Source organism: Bison bison, unplaced genomic scaffold (genome assembly GCF_000754665.1).
Source record: "Bison bison bison isolate TAMUID 2011002044 unplaced genomic scaffold, Bison_UMD1.0 scf7180017864266, whole genome shotgun sequence".
Taxonomy (NCBI): Eukaryota; Metazoa; Chordata; class Mammalia; order Artiodactyla; family Bovidae; genus Bison; species Bison bison.
The window spans coordinates 3,894,884-3,903,919 of NW_011494838.1; positions in this window are offsets into that span (position 1 = coordinate 3,894,884).

Genomic DNA, 9,036 nt, shown 5'->3' on the forward strand with positions numbered 1-9,036 from the left:
ACAGTTTAATTTCATGGCTGCAGTCACCATCTGTAGTGATTTTGGAGCCCAGAAAAATAAAGTCTGACACTGTTTCCACTGTTTCCCCATCTATTTCCCATGAAGTGATGGGACCGGATGCCATGATCTTCATTTTCTGAATGTTGAGCTTTAAGCCAACTTTTACCTCATAAAAAAAAGTTTAGTAATGTTCCTTCTTCCATAATTTTTTGGAATAGTTTTAGAAAGATAGATATTAGCTCTTCTCTAAACGTTTAATAGAATTCACCTGTGAAGCCATCTAGTCCTGGACATTTGTTTGTGGGATTTTTTAAACCACAGTTTAAATTTCATTACTTGTGATTGATCTGTTCACATTTTATATCTATTCCTGTAATAACATAATAACATAATATTCTGTAATAACATAAATGGGAAAAGAATTTGAAAAAGAATAGATACGTGTATATGTATAACCAAATCCCTTTATGGTCCACCTGAAACTAACACAGCATTGTGACTCAACTGTGCTCCAATATATATACATATATGAAGTGGATCTTTTCAGTTTCCAGTGGGAGAAGGGTTAAGGATAGCATTATGGGGTAGTACTCATGTATAATGCTAATATGGTGAAATAAAACCATAAAAGGACTATTTAAGTCATGTATCAGAGGCAGGAAGTGTCCCATCACTGGGAAGTATTCAAGCAGAGAAGACATACGTCTTCTCAGAAATGTTTCGAGGTGATTTTTAAATAGCCTGGGTTTGGGGACTAAATGATTGCTAGGTATTTTCTAACCTGAAGAGTCAGTTGTTCCTCTTCTTAAGGAGATTTCATATCTCACAAAAAGGCAAGAGTATTAAATAACTGGGTTGAGGGGTGAAAAAGAGAAAAAATAGGTGCCGTGGAAGGTGATAAAGCTGAGATACGTGTGTGAGAAGGGATAGTTTCAGGGCTTCAGTATGGATGGGGACCTCTAGTTGAGCATTGCAACAGAAACTTGTTAGGAAGAAATTTTGAACCGCAAGGTCTGTCTTTGTCATCCTCCAACGCGATTTCTTGAAGCGCTCTAAGGACAGCGTCCATAATCATGGTGCCTAAGTCTCTGATGCATATAGTCTCAGCTTCAAGGATAGCGCCCATAATCATGGTCTCTCTGTATAATCTCAGCCTCAGTTGTGGCCCTCTACGTACCACCTGCGTCATCACTGTGCTGACTTTCTCTTATTTCTTGAAGTTTCCAAGCAGCTCCCACCTTAAGAGATTTTTCGACATGCTACTCTTGGCCTTGAATGACCTTGACCCCACTCTTGACCTGCATGAATCCTCTTATGCTACAATCTCAGGTTCAATATCGTTTCCCAGGGATATGGTCCCTCTACAGTCTCTCCCCACGCCTGAACTAGGCTCATCCTTTAACTGTACGCTCTTATTGCCACCTGTACCTCTCTTTCATCACACTGATCATATTTGTAATTCCATACTTATTTTTAGATGATTCGTTTTTGAACCTACTAAGCCATAAGCAAGCTAAGCGAGCAAGTCAAGTGTTGCATTTCCATCTCCTTACATGTGGTTAGATATTTTTTGAATGAGTGAATGAAGGGAGAAGAGATACTTTCTGAACAGCTGAATATTGGTTTCCAAATCTTTGTGGATTAATCATTTAACTCAAGGGGCAAGGTGATTTCAGTTTTCGGTGCTGAAAGCATCATTATCTTGCACCATTCTCAGCTCTTTCCCTATTGAAGCCAAAGCAGTTTTTTTATGGATTTTCTAAACATGGCCCAAGCGTCTGCAGCGTGAGAATAAGCTGAGCGCATCCCTTGGCGTTTCATGTCTTCCTTGGATTGCCCAGGAATAGTTCATCATTTTCCTGCTCTCATAGCTGAACATGACTTTGCAAACATCTGCTCCAAGTCCAGATTCCTAAGGAAACAGGATTTGAGACAACACAATATCTCTATTTCTGTGTTTACCTCATTTTCTCACTGAAGACTTTTCTCCTTGTATTCCCACAAAGCTAAGAACATCTGCAGATCCTCCTCTAGGAGTTGGTTGCCGAAGGAATTCAGGGGTGAATTCCCCTGTCTGAAGTATTGAGAGACTGGCCTCATCACAAGTCCTTCTGCTTTCTCTGGGAGAAATATGCAAGGTGTTCTCAATCTCTCTAGTTTAATACAAAGAAAGGGAATAAATCAAGCAATTAGTTGGTGAATAGAAATGTCTGTTCAGGTTTTCCAGGCTCTGACTCCTCTTTCAGACAAACATAAATATAATGTGGACAAAGGGCAAGGCAGAAGTTTTTGGACTCTCCATGGGGTAACCAGGGAAGGATTTATAGAGGAGGTATCTTCTGAGACCTCGGGAAATAAGGCAGAATTTTTCAGATGGTCAAGGGGAAGCGGAAACAATCAGGGTAAGAAGGAGGATGTGTGTGTGTTTGTGGGATGGATAGGGTGAGAGATCATGGGGACAGTGAAAGCAGTGAGATCAGATGTGTGCATTTCCTGTTATGATTCCCGCCTTGAGGATGGTGCGGAGAGTTTCCAGTCACTGACACACTGCCTGGTCACGTGAGCTTGGCTCGCCGGTAACAGCCTCAGGAATCAAATGCAATCCAGGCCCTCCAGGTCTCCCTGTCCTGTCTCTACTAAGTAGATGGAAAACACCTAGTTCTGGAAGATCACCCTTTCTCTCTGCTTTCTTCCTAGTTTAACTCATTCCCTGATTATTCACAATCAGATTGTTTTAGCATCTTTCTAGCGCGAACAGACCAATGTCTCTTCTTCTTTTTGCTATTGCACTGTGGTTGCATTATTGCACTGATTATTGCAAGCATGAAGAGACACAGTCAGGCCTTTCATGTTGACGTTCTGTCAGGAGATTTTACTGGGCTCCTATTTTATTAGTTCTAGTGATTAGACTATTGCATCCTTTGGATTTTTTCATGTGAACTGTGAAGATAATCATCTTGTCTGAATAAGAGCAAATGCTTATGCATGCACCTACGTTTCAAGCATTTTATAGCTATTTATACACACACAAATCCTATGCATGTGTCCTATTATTAACATTACCACAATATAAATTTTACAGGTGGAGCAGTTGAGGCATTGAGGTTAATAAACATGCCCAGGGTTTCTCAGATAGTAAGTGGGAGAGCCAAGGTTTTAATCTAAGTGTGACTTCATCATCCATTCTCTCTACCATGTAGGCCACTTTGCTTCTTATTATTTTGTCTCCTTCTTTCCAACATTTGATTCTTATTTTTCTTATTATTGCATTGTCTAATATCTTTTGGGATCATTTTGAGCATTAGGGGTGCCACTAATCTTTAGGGTTATTCTTATAAAGTTTCATTATGGTGAACATAATATGTTTGCTATCCCAGTGGGAAGTTGTGTGCATAGTAAGACTTTCCTCAGAAAATCAAAATGAAACCACGGTAGAGTTTTCTGCCCGATCACTGCAAAATGAGTCCATGAGGGCACTGCCATGGTTAAATACATTTCTTATATGTCTCATGTTTTCCTGTTCCTCTCTGCCTGCTTTCTGACTTTCTTTAGTACTTGGTGAATATTTTTAGTGTAATATTTTAATTTTAAAAATATTCTTTACTTATTTTCCTTGCATTTGCTCTAGAGCTTGCTGTATATCTCTTGTAGGTGGCATATTTTTAAAAGCCCTGTCTTAGTTTAACATTTTCTTGTTTAAAGACTGTTTTGGTTCTGACACAGCAGGTGTGCAGGGTGAAAAAGCACATGAGCTTAAGGCTGACTGAGGTTCAGTCTGTGTGAAGATCACCCTGATTTTGACTAAGAAAGTGGTCACTTGAATTATAAGCTCTCATTCCACCTTTTAGGCTGGACCTATAGGTCTCACCCACAATCCTGAGTTAGGACAAGGTATCTAACATCAGTGTGGCAGCAAACCTGCGTTGAATATGGTAAAAGTTCCTTATTTTCACTTTAGTAACTCAGAGTTTATAATGTCTTTACCTTATGAGTAGAAGGATTTGTTAAGCAAATGTGTAAAGACAGCGGCAAAGGAGACAGTTCACCCACTGACATAAACCAGTGACTTTTATGAAACTGAGTACATGATTAGAAAGTAGATGGATACTGTTCATTAAAAGTAAGCCTTGTCTATCCATCAAAGCAGTCTTGGGGGCTGGGGACCTACTTTCTTGGGCAGTCTTTCAAGGACCTTCTCCAGAGCCACTTCCTCTGTAAAATCTACCACAATTATTAAGGTAGCAAAAAGAACATAGATTCTGGAGTCAGACTTTGGTTCCCATCTTGTCTCTGTTTGTTGATAATTGGGTGAGTTTGGGTTGGTCACCTAAGCCCTTGTTACTCAAAGTGTGGTCCTCAGACCAGCAGTATCAACATCACCTGAAAATTTATCAGAGGTTTTGAACCTCAGGTCCTTCTCAGACCCACTATTTTAAGATACACAGTAATTCATTTGCACATTGGAGTTTGAAAGGCACTGATTTAAGTGCTGTAATTCTTACAGGGTAGTTGGGAATAGTAAATGGTACAGCTATTATAGCACCTATAACAGACGTTGGTACAGAAAGGGTTCCCCCAGATGGTGGCTATAACTAGCATTACTGGTAATGTTTCTGTTGTGGTCATTGTCCTCTCTGACCCCATCACTTGAAGGCGTGCCCAATGGAGACTGAAATCTCACCCAAGCCATGGCCAACGGAACTTACAGCCTTCTCTGAGTCTGTTTTCTAGCCTATAAAATAGGAATGATGGTCCCCACTGAGAGAGCTGCTGTGAGGATTAAATAAAGTGATGCATAACATCATTTCCAGAAGCCGGGTGCTGTGCTCAGCCCTTTGCATCCATTTTCTCATTGGATCTTCATAACATCCCCTTGCAGTGGAGAAAATGTTCAGAGAGGTGATGACGTATGCTCAGGGACACATGGCTAGTAAGCGGTAGAGCTTGTATGCAAATCTCAACCAAAAGCTTTTAACTGCTTGAATCTGGGCATTTCCTGCAGCATGAAAATTGTGCTTCCGTCATCCAGATGTCTTATCAGTCATCACGTGTCCCCTGCCATGAAGAATTATCAGCAGTGACTGAGTGGTAGACTTTGACTTTCCACCCTGATGGTGCTGCCCCCAGCTGGAGGCAGCTATTGTGATTCTGTGAATACTTGGCCACACTCTGATCAGCCCAGTTCTCTCCATCGTTCCTCCTTGTCTGTTTTTTTTTTTTTTCCTCCAATGGCTCAGATGGCCAGATTCAGGGTCAGTTGCCTTAGAGAGTGAGGTGCGACTGCTCTTGTTAAGGAGCCAGAAGCTGAGCTAATTATAGTAATTACAGCTTCCTATGTATATAACACCTCTCAGGCAGAAGGAGCACAGGGCCAGCTCCTGCATTGCCGTGCTGCTGCTTCCCTGGAGACCCCTGAGCAGGGGCTTGGAAGTGGCATATGTCTCCATCAGAGTGGACCGCCTCAGATGCAAGGAGGGAGGAGGCTCTGCTGCTGAAGATGAGCATCAGCCAGGCTTCCAGAGTCTCTACAAAGTGACTCCTCCCAGGCCCAACAAGTCCATGCGTCTCTGAAGCTATGTGTTAACACGGTATTTAGCCACCCTTGTGTAACGGATGTCTTACAACAAAAAATGGTAGCAAGTGACCTGTTGTTGTCACAGACCTTCCATCAGAAATCTTTAATTCTTATGAGAGCCAGAAGAAGTAGAGGTTCTTATTCCCATTTTAAAGATAAGGAAAACAAGGCTCAGAGAAATGAAATCATTTGATTGGTGTCATACAGCTAGTAAGTGTTGCAGTTTACTTTTCTGCCAAAGTATGTGAAATTACAAACCCAATGAGCAATTCATCGTACCGTACTGCCGCTCTCAAGAACCTCTCCAATTGCCTGGTCCTTTCACCACCACTTACTCTGTATCTATGGACAGATGTCATCTTTTTTCAGATTAAATACTTGCACATGTGCCTGCACACAAGCACACATACATACCCCCTCAGATCCATCTTTTCCATTTCCATACTTCTAGAAAGTTGCTTCCACATCTGGATTTCTTTCCACGAAGGCTTGTTGCCTTATTTGGTCTAACTTTTTATTTGGTTAGTATGGTCTTTTTAAAAAATCAATGACTGGTTAGTGATGCCTTTAATAGATATTGAATGAATACAGATCTGGTGTTATTTATCACAGAAGTGATACTTTAATTATTTATTCCCCTCAAAGTAACACTGGCTGTATCCAACATGTTTCATTTTTGGACGTGAACCTTTATCCCCTGATTTTGGGGGTAGGGGCCAGTCCACGATAACCTCTTACTCATCAGAGAAGTTATTTTTGCTCTGTCACCAGAGGATCATGACCAGTTGACATAAACCTACATGTTCAGAATCATGTAGCTCTCCAGATGGAAAAACTGGATCTCTAAATCAATCTTTCCACTTATCTATATCTGAAATAAATATTAAATTAGATACTGACCTTCACTCAGTCAGTAAATAGTTATGAGGTCCTGTTGTACACTGGATACTCTGCTAAAGTTTGGTATACAGGGCTAAAAGGATTTGGCAGAGTTCTGACCCTCCTGGGCAAGATACAGTAAGTAAGTAACCAAACATGTATACAAATCTAAGAAGGAATAAAGACTAAGAAGGAAGGAAGGCGAGTTCAGTAACAGAATATGGACTATGGGAGAGGGAGCTCTTGAGTGTGGTTAGAGAAGGTGTTTCCAAGGAAGGAACATTTGAGTTGACTTTAAAGGATACAAGAAGCCAGCTGGGAAGACCGGAGGTAAAACACCCTGGATTTAGGGAGTCATATATGTGAAGTCCCTAAGAAGAAAGCTTTGAAAAGTTCAAAGAACTGAAAGGAGACCAGGGTGGCGGCACAGCAAGAGAAGCACAGAGTGAGACAGCATGACGGACGGTGGAAGGATATACAGGGAAAATGACATAGGGCTCAGAGAGCACGGCAAGGGTTTGGGGTTCTACTTCAAACACTATGGAGAACAGTGTGGAGATGCCTTAAAAAACTGGAAATAGAACTGCCTTATGATCCAGCAATCCCACTGCTGGGCATACACACTGAGGAAACCAGAAGGGAAAGAGACACGTGTACCCCAATGTTCATCGCAGCACTGTTTATAATAGCCAGGACATGGAAGCAACCTAGATGCCCATCAGCAGATGAATGGATAAAAAAGCTGTGGTACATATACACAATACGAGACAGCAAAAGAGACACTGATGTATAGATCAGTCTTATGGACTCTGTGGGAGAGGGAGAGGGTGGGAAGATTTGGGAGAATGGCATTGAAACATGTAAAATATCATGTATGAAATGAGATGCCAGTTCAGGTTCGATTCATGATACTGGATGCTTGGGGCTAATGCACTGGGATGACCCAGAGGGATGGTATGGGAAGGGAGGAGGGAGGTGGGTTCAGGATGGGGAACACATGTATACCTGTGGTGGATTCATTTTGATATTTAGCAAAACTAATACAATTATGTAAAGTTTAAAAATAAAATAAAAAAAAAACAAATGTAAATTCCATTTTGGAAAGTGATGACTGTGGCTCCTTTCCTCTGGTAGAATACAAATTTCTTTATATTTTATAGCAGAGCAGAAACCAGGATTTAGAGTCAGAAGGATCCGGGTTTAGTACAACACCAGCCACTTATTTGCTGTAAATCCTTGGTGAGTTACTCATTTTCTGAGTCTAGTTTCCTCGTCAGTGAGGTCAGGCTAAGTTATGCCGCAGTAGTAGCAACAAAAGCTACCCACAACATCAACGACTCAGTACGACAGAAATCGATCTTATTCTCACTTGAAGTCCACTGAAGACTTCGTACAGCGCTGCAGAGCAGAATACACCCCGGCTGGCTCAGCCTTCCAGATGGCTTCCATCTCATGTACATGCAGATCAGCTCGCTGCAGAGAGTTGGTCACTATAATTCAAAAGTTTCCTTCAGGAATCGCTTATTACAAGTGCTCACATCTTATTAGATAAAGCAAGTCACATGGCCATTCTTAACCATGGCCACCTTAAATTTAAGAAGAAGGGCAAGGTTTCTTGTTTATTGGCAGCCAAGGGCATCAGACCTCAGTGAATAATGGTAATAATAACATTTCTTGCTCGTGTGGTGTCAACTGTTAGAAATAATACATGCAAAGTGCCTGTACCTTATCTAGCACATAGTAAATGCTCAATGAGTGGCTATGATTATTAGCTTCGTCTCTTAAATTCCTGGCGCTCCTCCTCTGTGGGATCCCTTCCAACGAGCGATATCTAGCAGGCTCTCTATTCCTGGATTCTGCGTGGAAGGTCCATGGTTGGTCGAATCTGTGGTGCGGGGCTAAGGATTCAGAGGGCTAACTGTTAGATATGGTGGTTGTCTAGACCTGCTAGAACAGCCTGTTTTGTAGGAGAGAAAAATGGAATCATTACACACTTCACATCATGGGTTGGCCAGCTGTGGCATGTGGGCCAAATCTGACTGCCACCTGTTTTGTTAGCTAAATTTTTATTGCAGCTTGGACATGCCAGTTCATTTATATAGTGTCTGTAGCTGCTTTCACTGTGGCAGAGTTGAGTAAACACAACAGAGGCTGCTTGGGCTGCAAAACCCAAGATATTTGCTATCTGGACCTTAACAGAGAAAGTCTTTTGACTTCCTCTTTTGATTATCTTTTTTTTTAATTAATTAATTTTTTTATTGAAGGCCAATTGCTTTACAGAATTTTGTTGTTTTCTGGCAAACCTCAACATGAATTTGATGATCTTTCTTAGTGCTTGACCCTCCCTAGTCATTCAAGCTTTCTCTGGAATATTCTCAATTTTTTTCCTACCTTAGGACACTGTGTCTTTTTATCTGCAGTCCACACCCTTGTCCCCATCCTCCCAGTCTTAACTATATTTTCATGTTGATGCTCTGCCTAGTTTAAAAAGAAAGAAATCAATGAAGAACTTGAATTTTTCCTGGACTCGTAATTTTTCTTCTCTTTTCTTTGGTGTACTGGCTGTGATTGAAAGAAAGCTT